Genomic DNA, 10,844 nt, shown 5'->3' on the forward strand with positions numbered 1-10,844 from the left:
TTCAAACATGATTCTCCTGATCTCTGCTTCCTGAGTAGGTAGGATTGCAGGTGTGAACCACCAGTGCCTGGCTAATTTTTATTGTTATTATACAAGTGATGGGTTGAGTCTAAGATATTATTAGCATGAAACCAGAGATGTCTAGAAAAATTACCTCTATTCTATTTCTATGGCATCAAGTTCAGGAATGTACTTTTACTGAGGAGTTCTGGCTGAGATAATTTGGAGTGGTGAGTGAACATTTGGTTCATGCCTTAAAGTATTGTATATTCTATTCCATATTGTAAAACTCTGAGACTGTTAAGATGCTCCTGGTCCTGCAAAGTAATCTCTGGCAAGTGTCTATAGTAGATAATGGACAGGAATGCTCCAGCCTATGACTAGACTTAGAGAAAGATGGATATGCTTCTAGTTCTTCATTTATACTTTCATTTCTATAACCATACATCTGCTGTATCATAACATTCTTTTGTGTCCTTTATATGAGTAAAGCTTTTCTGATGTTCTCAGATGTTTGTGGCTTGTCTACTTACCAATCTATTTGCATAGACTGAAGGCAAATGGAAATGATATAAGGACTCCATATCCAGTATGGATAGATCTCTATGGGGAGAACTCTGGGATAAAAGGGTGACAGAGGTAATATTGTGATACCATGTTAGATTTCTGCTGAACCTTGGCTTAGCTAACTAAGGGTTTAAGAAAGTGTGCCAATAAATACTGATGAAATGTTAGTAATGCAATTTTATCTTCAGTCTTCCATTTCAATACTCAAGAATCAAATATGTTATTCCTTACAACCACATGCAAATAAAAAGCAGAGGAAGCTAGAGTAGATAAAGAACACTTCAGATTACAGTGCATATCTGACACCCAGAAAGAGAGTGGGCTAGGGAAGGACAGAAGATTCGGTATGAACAGGGTCAGACAGCAAAGCAACTGTGAAGATATCTCAGTCCATACGAGGGGGAGTTGTAACACAAAAATTCCAGCTGAGTTCTTACATGCTGAGATATGTCTTGGTACAAATATTAGTACAGCATCATTCTTAGTCACTGTGTGGGGCCGTATAAGAAACACGTAGCCTTGGTTGAAATGCTGTGACAGATCCCAGAGGTTATGCAGCTGCAGAATGTCAGCTAATTGCATTCCTCATGGCAAGTCCTCTTGAAGGAAAAGCTAAGGGATGTGCATCCATGTGGCCACAGAGGTGAAATCATACACACTTGAATAATTCGCACTTCGTGTAGGTCAAAGTACATGTGTGGCATACCCTAAAAGCGCCTTAAGTTTTTATGGAGGAGATGAAAGAAAAAATAATTGTAATGGAGGTTGGGGGAGAGGGGAGCGCTTTGACTAAAGAACCTGAGATTAAACTCTCCTCCATGAGAAGAATAATTCTTGGAAGATAAGATGAAAATACTGATGAACAAGCAGGCCAGGAAGATCTGAAGCTGTCTGGTGAGGTCATCATATAATAGCCTTAAGATGAGTAACTGCTTTTCTGTACTTCTGAATCCTGGGCTCAATGTACAATATAACCCAGGTGCCAGGGAAGAAAATACTAATATTATTACTTACTAATTTTTTTTGATGGTACTGGATTTTGAACTCAAGCCATCATGCTTGCTAGGCATGTCCTTTACCACTTGAGCCACTCCATCAGCCTGAAAATACTAATATTTAGGAGAAAGAAATATGCAACAATGAGTGAAAGGTGTTGAACATGCAAATCAGTGACAAACTCTGATATGAGGAATATCAGAGCCTATTGTTGGTACAAATGTTATGGGTAGAAGACATATTTGGTGCCACCAAAAGTCAAGGAAAGGATTCCTTAAATGGGAGCCTTGGAGTAATTAAAGATAAATCATGGAAAATTTTTCACAATACAGATTGTGTAGGATACAATAGGAAATTGTACTTCTAGCTAAGGCTGGAGAAATTATTGCACTTTTAGGTCTCACCATCCTTTATTCAGCTACTCACCACCTCCGCTTTGAAATACAGTCACAAGCATTCTAGTACATACCAGCCCAGACTATCAACAAATGAGGGTCTCCAATAACCAATATGAACCTGACCATTATCAGAAAAGCACTTGAATAAGAAACAGGCTGCTTAGCAAAATGCCTGATTAAATGGCAATGATAGATTCAGAAACCTGCAATGGTGAGTTGCATAGGAAGAAACCAGAGGCTGTGACCAAGGGGAAGCCCCTACCCTAGAGCCAAGAGTGTCCCAATAAGATGTTACCTCTAACACTGAAGACTTGGGCTCTTATGTGTGAGTCTCTAAATTAAAAAAAGGAGAACAATGATGGAGCTTGGTTTATTGATGGAAATTCATTAATAGAAATTTGTGCCTAAAAGAATGCCAGCTAATAGAAAATTTCTAGTCAAAAGAAAATGGGGTATATCAGCAAATGGGCAGAGTTTAATACAGTGTAGCTGGCATAAAACCCATTGAAAAAAATAAATGAGATAGATGGATGCAGGTACATGATAGAGTTATATCTTTTATTATAGATATCTATTTACACAATGCCTCAACTATTGGACTAATCAAATGTTTTGGCAAGTGAGTCAGTCTAAAAATATCACTTGAATTTTAAATTTAAAGATAAACCCATGAGCTTTTTATCTAAAACTATAGATTGATCATTTCAATACCCTTCTGTCACATTCAGAGGAAGAAAGTAACAGTGATTGATACGAGATGTATTTATTTGTGCAAGCATTGCTTGTGTTAGGTCCCCAAGATGAGTGTGCCGAGGAACTAAAAGCTATGCATCAGTAGATAACATTTCCAGGAACTGCTCTTGTTTCTTTAGATTGTGCAAGTAAAAAACTAAAGATACTTATATTTTAGATAGTAAAAAAAAAAAATCCAAGGTTACTAGCTCATCATTCCTGTGACCAATAAGCTTTAATTAGGTTTTCTCTGATAGTGAGATTTTTTCTGATTTCCATTTCACTACTGAAGCCTTGACAAAAACACAAAAGTCTGCTTTCCACATATAAAGAACCACACTTAGATATCAACAGATCAGGGAACAGCATTTTATATACAGAGAGCAAAGGAGAAGAAAGACCATGAAATATAATATGAAGTGATTCTCCTAACAATTCAATTAACTATAAAACAATGAAGTAACTAAAAATTAAAGTGATAATTTAAGCAATTAGTATATAACACTGGGGGTGACAGAACATTAAGGAGTATTATTCCACATTAAATGAATATGTCACAAAGCTCACTGGTAAACAACCAGCTGAACTTTTTCTAGGAGAGAAGGTAATGAGAGGGTAGAGATGAAAGATGTAATTAATAATTATAAGTAATTTTCAAATAATTTTCATTCCAGTTCTTATTATTTTCAAAGCAGAGATTGAATTATATGTCTTATAGATAGAAACATTACAATTCAAGTAATCTGTGACTCGTCATGCAAATGTTACTGCTACAATTTCATCAATAGGGTTGATGGGGTGAATCAGCCCTACCTCTGGCAGATGCCAGAGGAAGGGAATTTACTGTAGAAAACACACTTATTAAATGCTTTAAATGTCACTTAAGAATGAACGGAGAAGAGAGCTTGGCCATGCCATATCTGCTTCTCACTACTTGAAGTATTTCTCCAGGTGTCTTTCTAATAGTGCAAATATATATATAAGGAAAGATGCAGATTTGAAAAAGATGGTGTCAGAATCATGCAACTTTATTTGACAGCTTAAAGACCAGTAGAAAACAGCAATAGAGAATAGCATACTTGTTCCATATGTCTGTGCCTACTTATAGAAGAAAGCTCTGGAAAGAAGACTCCACCTCTGATTCAACCACAGCATAGTCTATTGCTATGGACCAAGATAAAAGTTTCTCAAGTATCAGAAATAATGAATGGGCATTCTGAATGCAGCCAGCTCCTAATGGAGTAATAATAGTAGTAACTAGCAATAGTAGGAACTAGTAATAATAGTAGTAACTAGAAAATAGAAGTGGGAGTAGTAGGTTACTTAATTTATATTGGAACTTTTTCCTCCTAAGAACACAAGGAAATTTTTTTCCTGAAAATACATTCAGCCAGAAATGTAAGGCAATTGCCATGTTTCAGAATTTATCAAAATATTGAAATGTATATCCAACTCCTAAATATAATGGAAAAGATCTAAAAGTGGCTTGCTATACATAACTGTATTGTGCAGAAACAAAATAGCATTGCTTTTGCACATGGTCTTTTAATTGTATATGAAAAGGATCATCTTGACAAAATATAATGGAATGATAATCTAGAAACCACAAGCCAGGATCAAAAAGAAAACTGGCTTTTATGAAATAGATACATAATTAAGAAAGTACAGTGAAATGAGAGTCTATGATGAGCTTGTTACTGGGTCTTGGCCAAGAGTGATAGCATGCAGAAGTTTTGTGAACATGTACAATTTTGACTAGGAAATTTTTTATTCAACAGCCCTAAACTACACTAATCTTTACAGTTAGTCAGATGAATTATTGCTAATACTAGCAATTGTGGAACTGTATGTTCATTGGGTAATGACTAGGAGATTGGGATCACGATTTAAGGGAGCAAATCTGGATTCACTTTGGTACAACCATTAATGGATCTTCAGAGGTGAGATACATCCCAGAGAAATAGTTCTTAGGCCTAACCTACTTTCTTACTGGTGGGAATAGATTTACTGACTGAAAATGCTGCTATTGGAAGTTAAGTCATATTATGTCACATGTTATCTCATTAATAATATCTACCTAAATCATTTTTAAATTGCTGCCAAATATTTCTGTAAATAACCTGCTTCCCTTCATTAAAAATTCATATTCTACTATACCACATACATTGTTATCGGCAAATGTTCTTGCATTCGGGAATGGAAGAATCCAAGCAGAACACATGGATGGAGTAGAAAAGCTTTGTTAAGGGAAGGGGAGTCACCAGTACTGCCAGTGAGGGAAGAGAAGAAAAAAGGACTGGAGTCTTTTGCTAGGTTGTTTTTATATTACCATGAACTTGGAGGTGGGGAGAGAATATATCATCACCTAGCTCCTTTGACCTGTGGGCTAGGGGGAGGAGCTCTTGAGTCAAAAGGGGGAGCAGTACCAGACTCCCCTTAATCTACCCTGCCTCAAATTCCCCCTAAAAGACAACATTTCAAAAAATTATTTTTTGGGGTAGCTGAAAGGAGGTGGTCCATCTTCAGTATCTGCTTTGAGCTGACCAGGGGCAGCAGACACTACCTGCAAGGGGAAATTGTCTCTCCTATTTCTTTCCCTTGGGACTCATTTGAACAAAAGGCATCTGAATTATGGTTTATGAAAATTAAAGTTTCTCATGGAGATCTTGTTTGTTTGTAGAGATTGCCCCATGATGTGGGTCCTAAGGGCTTTCATTCTAGAAAAGATAATCCAAGCATTAATAATGATAGGAGGATCAGAAGGAGCCCTGCCAGGTGTAGTAGGAAGGAAAACAAATCTAACTTTTCATTTTGAAAAGTGACAAAGAGTCATATGGTTACTTTGTCTTACAGATATAAGTATTTATATCTGTAGCTATTTTTAACTCCTAACTTAGGTTGTCCTCTATTTTGGACTGTCACTATAGTGGGCAGTTAAGGACTGACTACATTAGGAGCCAGGTGTACCAGGGGCAGGTGTTAGTCAAATTAGAGAGTAAACATTAATAAGTCAGTTCTATACAGAAAGAAGACTCACAGCGTCTCTAAGAAGTTAGATATGATTGAAACATATTGCCTTTGTTTAGACAGAAGGCGTTGGCCAAAGACATGACTTTGCCTTTTGCCAGAAGCCTAGAAGGCTTAAATATTAGAGCACATGCATAAAAGCCCCTTTTTAAAATCTCTTGGCTTTGGTTACTTTTAGAGGTCTCGCATATTGACTCCCATCTGGATCTGGAGAAGTTCCCTCATCTGTGCAGTCATTTTGAACTGTCTCATGTGGCTGAACACCACTTGTTCCTGAGAGCAATTGGGGGATGCTGACCACTCGAGCGTCACAACCTCTTACACTGTTCCTCTGAACAGTCATCTCTGAAGATTCTGCAAACTTGACAGTTTTGTCCATCAGAGTGGGAGTGGCTTCTCCCAGAAAGTCCAGAAAGTCAGATTTTGTCCCACAGAGGAGGAGGAGTAACACATTGAACAGATCAGAAGTCAGTGCCAATGCAAACTTTTTGGCCAAATTAAGCAACAGAGAGATTTATTTAAAAATGGCTCTTAGGCTGGGCTTAATTAAATCTAATTATCTGCCCCACAGGGGATGTACCAATGCCTTTAAATTGCTGTAAAGTGTCAGCAGGCTACAGTTATAAAGTTTTTACAGGGAAAACACAAAACGACCCCAATACTTAAGAATGTCTGTCCTGGTTGACAGATAAGCACTTGTCAGAGTCATTTTTCATGGGCTTGCCTATAAATGTTCCTGAAGAATCAGAACTGTAATGACAAAACTTAAAGTAACCATGGGTAATGACGGTTTAAACCTTGAGTTTTGATTAGGTAAAGTAACAAGTTAGTGGTTGTCAGTCCTGTCAATACAGTTTAATGCAAGATGTATTAAAAATTAGTTTTTAATACAAAAGGTATTAAAAACCCTATATTTTTTAATGATCAGGAGAGAGCAATGTTAGTAATTTTAAGTAGCCCCTGTTTTAATTATATATCATTTATATAAAACAATGTTTAGCCAATGTCAGATAAACCAATATTTATTCAATGAATAGATGTCAAATAAACCAATGTTTATCTGACAAACAAATGTCAGGCCTAAGTGGCAGAACTTTTAGCATTTGTCATAAACAACAGAAATGTCAAAGACCTTATTATATAGAATGTACCTTAGATAAAAAAATTACAGCCATTTGCATGTATGTACTTTTAACTCTGTAAATGATTTATAACATTTTGATACACGTACAAGGCACTAGCAGTATTAGAACCATTTAAAAGAATTTTTACTTAGTTTAAATTTAGTTTTTTTAGTGTTACCAGGAAAATACCTTAGGATTTTTGTGTTTGGCAAGAGACTAATTTAGGCAGGATGTAAAAAAATACTAAATCATTTAAAATAGGCTATAACAGAACTAGTCATCTCTTTTGGTTATCAGGATCAAAGCACTCCCAATATTTAAGGATACAGCCAAGTGGTGAATATATCAGCTCCTCCCATGCTAGCCAATGGAGAGAGAGAGAAATGGGGAGGAAATTACTCTTTGGGAGAGAGAAAAGGAGAACTTCTGAGCGCCATGGAGCATCCCGCTTGTATCTAGAAAGCCTCAATACAGGTCCCTCCAACCTGTTTCCATCGACATCTCTGGAACAAGGAAGTGGCAGTGTACCCTGTCTTTTGAGTCATCCTATCGCCTTAGGACCCATCTCTTAACTCCTGCATGAGGGTTCCTAGATGGAATGCTGATCCTGACTATTGACCCAACTATTAAAATATCAGAACTACTATGCACTGGCCAAAGAGGCTGATACCAAGCTCAGAGGAGCCAGATGACGACTATTCTCACCTCACTTCCAATTCAAGGTGATATAAAAACAACCCACCCAAAGGTGCCGGCCCTTTTTCCTTCTCTTCCCTCACCTGGTAGAAACGGTGACTCCCCTGCTCCTGCTTTGTTAACAAAGCTTTTCTACCTCACCTCATCCATATGTTCTGCTTGGATTTTTCCATGCCAGAACTGCAAGGACCAAGACCTTCTGGAAAGACCATTTGCAGATAACATTTGTGACACTCAATTCCAGGAAGAATGGAGGGGTGAGATTCCAATATGCTATTTCTACTAAGTCTTTTTATTTTAATCCATCCTTCTTTGTCCTCTGGCCCCACCTCCCTCCACCTAATATTTTGGAACTGAAAACCATCCAAGGCTTGGATAGTGTGGGACCCTCATGCTGGGACATCCATCTGATGCTCCGGACTCCCTCTGAGCCCAGGATTGATGCAGTGGGGCTGTTCCCTGGTTGATGTGATGCAGCATTCACCTGCAGGTGGCCCTGCAACTGAATCCACCAGCACTCCAGGGTACAGGATTTGTGTTCCGTTCTCCAGTCCTACCCCAGGGGATGGAATCACATTAAAGCAAGATGCCAAGCAAGGTGCCTCTTCCCTAACCTTATCTTCTCTAACCCCTAACCCCTCTCCCCCATTCTCTTCCTTCCTGATAATTGGTGTGCTGTGGGAGATTGTATTCCAAGGTCTTTAAACTCCAGTGGCTGTCTATCCCTCATCCATCTTCTCTCTCTCTCTCTCTTTCCACCACACCTAACCTACCAGTGGGAATTTAAAGGACAAATGGGAGGTGCTCCTCACTTGACCCATCTGGCCACAGTCTTTTCTTTTTAAAACAAGAAAAAAAAAAAAAAAAACACCTCTGGAGGGGCTGGTGGTGCCTGCCCCAGGAAAATGCAAGCTGACTCTAAGCTGCTCATACCAGGAAGAGGAGTGGCATGAACAGGGGGCGAGTCCACTGCTACCTGTGGGCTGGGAGAATTGCAGTGCCTGGCCCAGTGCATGGTTCTTTGCATGCATGGGCACCCGCCCCCGGGGTTAAAACTGCAGCTGCTTAGACCTGCCAGGTAACCCATCGTGCAGCAAAGGGAATGGAGCCTGGTTGCTCCATCCCTACCGCCACCAGCAGGGGAGGGCTGTTGGCCCTGCCAGCCAGGGGAAGCTCAGTTCTGCACCTTTGGACTGAAATGACACCATCTATCTGTTTGCCTAGATTTGGACTTGGCTTTCAGCGTTGGACTAAACCATGCTGTCGTCTTTCCTGGGTCTCCAGTTTGCAAACAGCCTGTCGTGGGACTTGTCAGCCTCCATAATCACATGAGCCAATTCCTGTGTAAATCTGCTTTCACCTCTCACTACCCTATTATTTCTGTCTTTTTGGACAACTCTGATTCCTGCATACCACCTGTATTTTTAGTTAACACTCTGGCTGCTTTCTTCTCAGGACTTATATCCAGAGCTGACTTAGGCAGTAGGCTCGGTAGTCCAGAACCTGAGAACCATTAACACTTTAAAGGGTCCACAAAAATTAGTCAATTCATTTTAAAATAAGAAGAAAGGTAAATACAATAATAAACATGGTCATGAATCCAATATGGATTATATTCATTTTTATGCCAACAGTTATAAAATGTGACTTTTTAGTAATTTTTATAGCACAAGGGACCTTGACACCTTAGTTCCCATTTTTATCTTCCACTGGTATTTTTTGCCTTTCATGATTTTAGTTGAGCAATTAATATGATTCCACTTTCTCTCTTTTTTTAAACTTTTTAGTGTTTGCCCTAGAGTTTGCAACATCCATTTGAAATAATTCAAGTCCATTTTCAAATAAACCTAAACCACTTCACAGGTAGTATATATTATAAGAAAATGATCCTAATTCCTCTCTCCCACCCCTTGTATCAATACTGTCATTCATGTCATATATATGTATTGAATACTGTCATTCATGTCATATATATGTAAAGCATATATATACGTGACACGAGACAAATAAATAAGCCAGATGCTAGAGAGGCAAAGATCATGAGGATCAATGTTCTAAGGCCACCTGGGCAAACCAGCTCAAGAAGACCCTATCTTAGAAACACCCAAAAAAAAAAAAAAAAAAAAAAAAACGGGCTGGTGGAGTGGCTCAAGGTGTAGGCCCTGAGTTCAAATCCCAGTATGGCAAAAAAAAAAGACAAATAAATATAAACATATATAATCAAATATACTACTGACGTTTTCTCATTCTTTGTGAAGTTTCTAATTGTTTTCTATTTTTTTTCTTTCCTTTTGTTTCTGTTTCTGTTTTTGTGCATGTGCGAGAGACTGCATCCAGAGTCTCATGCATGCTAGGCAAGCACTGTACCATTAACCACATGCTAAACCCGCTTCTGAGGTGTTTTTAACCTACAATATTTTCTTTCTCTCTTAGGAACTTCTTTTAGCATCTCTTTCAAGATACGTGTGCCAGCAACAAAATTTTTTTTGGTCTGAGAAAGTCTATTTGGCCTTCACCTTTGAAATGTAATTTCGCACACTACAGAATTCTAAGTTGTCAGTGTTTTTTCCTTCCAACATTTTCAATATCTCACTCACATAGAGTGTATAAGCCTCTGTGCTTGCATTGTTTCTAAGACATCAGATACAATTTTTATCTCTGCTCCTTCATAGATAAGGTATTTTCAACCTGGTTTCTTGGTTTTTTTCTTTTTCTATGAGTCTCTATAGTTTGAGATGATATGCTGAGGTATCTTTTTTTGTGTGTTTTGTTTTGTTTGCTGGCATTCTTGGTGTTCTTTGAGCTTCCTTGGATCTATGGTTTGGTGTCTGGCATTAATTTGGGGAATTAATGGCTCTCAGTCATTGTTTCAAATATTTCTTCTGTTTATCTCTTTCTTCTCCTGGCATTCCTCTTAGACTTTTTAATAGTCATCCCACCATCCTTGGATATTCTATGTGCTTTTTTTACAGTCTTTGCTCTCTTTTCCGCTTGGGAGGTTTCCCAAGGTCAGTGATTCTTTCTCAGCCATGTCCAGACTACTAATGAGCCTATCAAAGGCCTTCTTCATTCATGTAACAGTGTTTTCATCTGGAGCATTTCCATTTAGTTCGTTTTTATAATTTCTATCTCTCTGGATCCATTGTCTTCTATGATGTCTATGTTATCCATGAGAGCCCTCAGTTTATTAATCCCCATCTCTCTCCCATGCCTGGTTCTGAGGCTTGCTCTGTCTCTTTAAATCATGGCATTTGCATTTTAGTATACTTGAGGTTTTGTTGTTGCTGTTGTTTTTGTTTCCTGA

Source organism: Castor canadensis, chromosome 8, assembly GCF_047511655.1.
Source record: "Castor canadensis chromosome 8, mCasCan1.hap1v2, whole genome shotgun sequence".
Taxonomy (NCBI): Eukaryota; Metazoa; Chordata; class Mammalia; order Rodentia; family Castoridae; genus Castor; species Castor canadensis.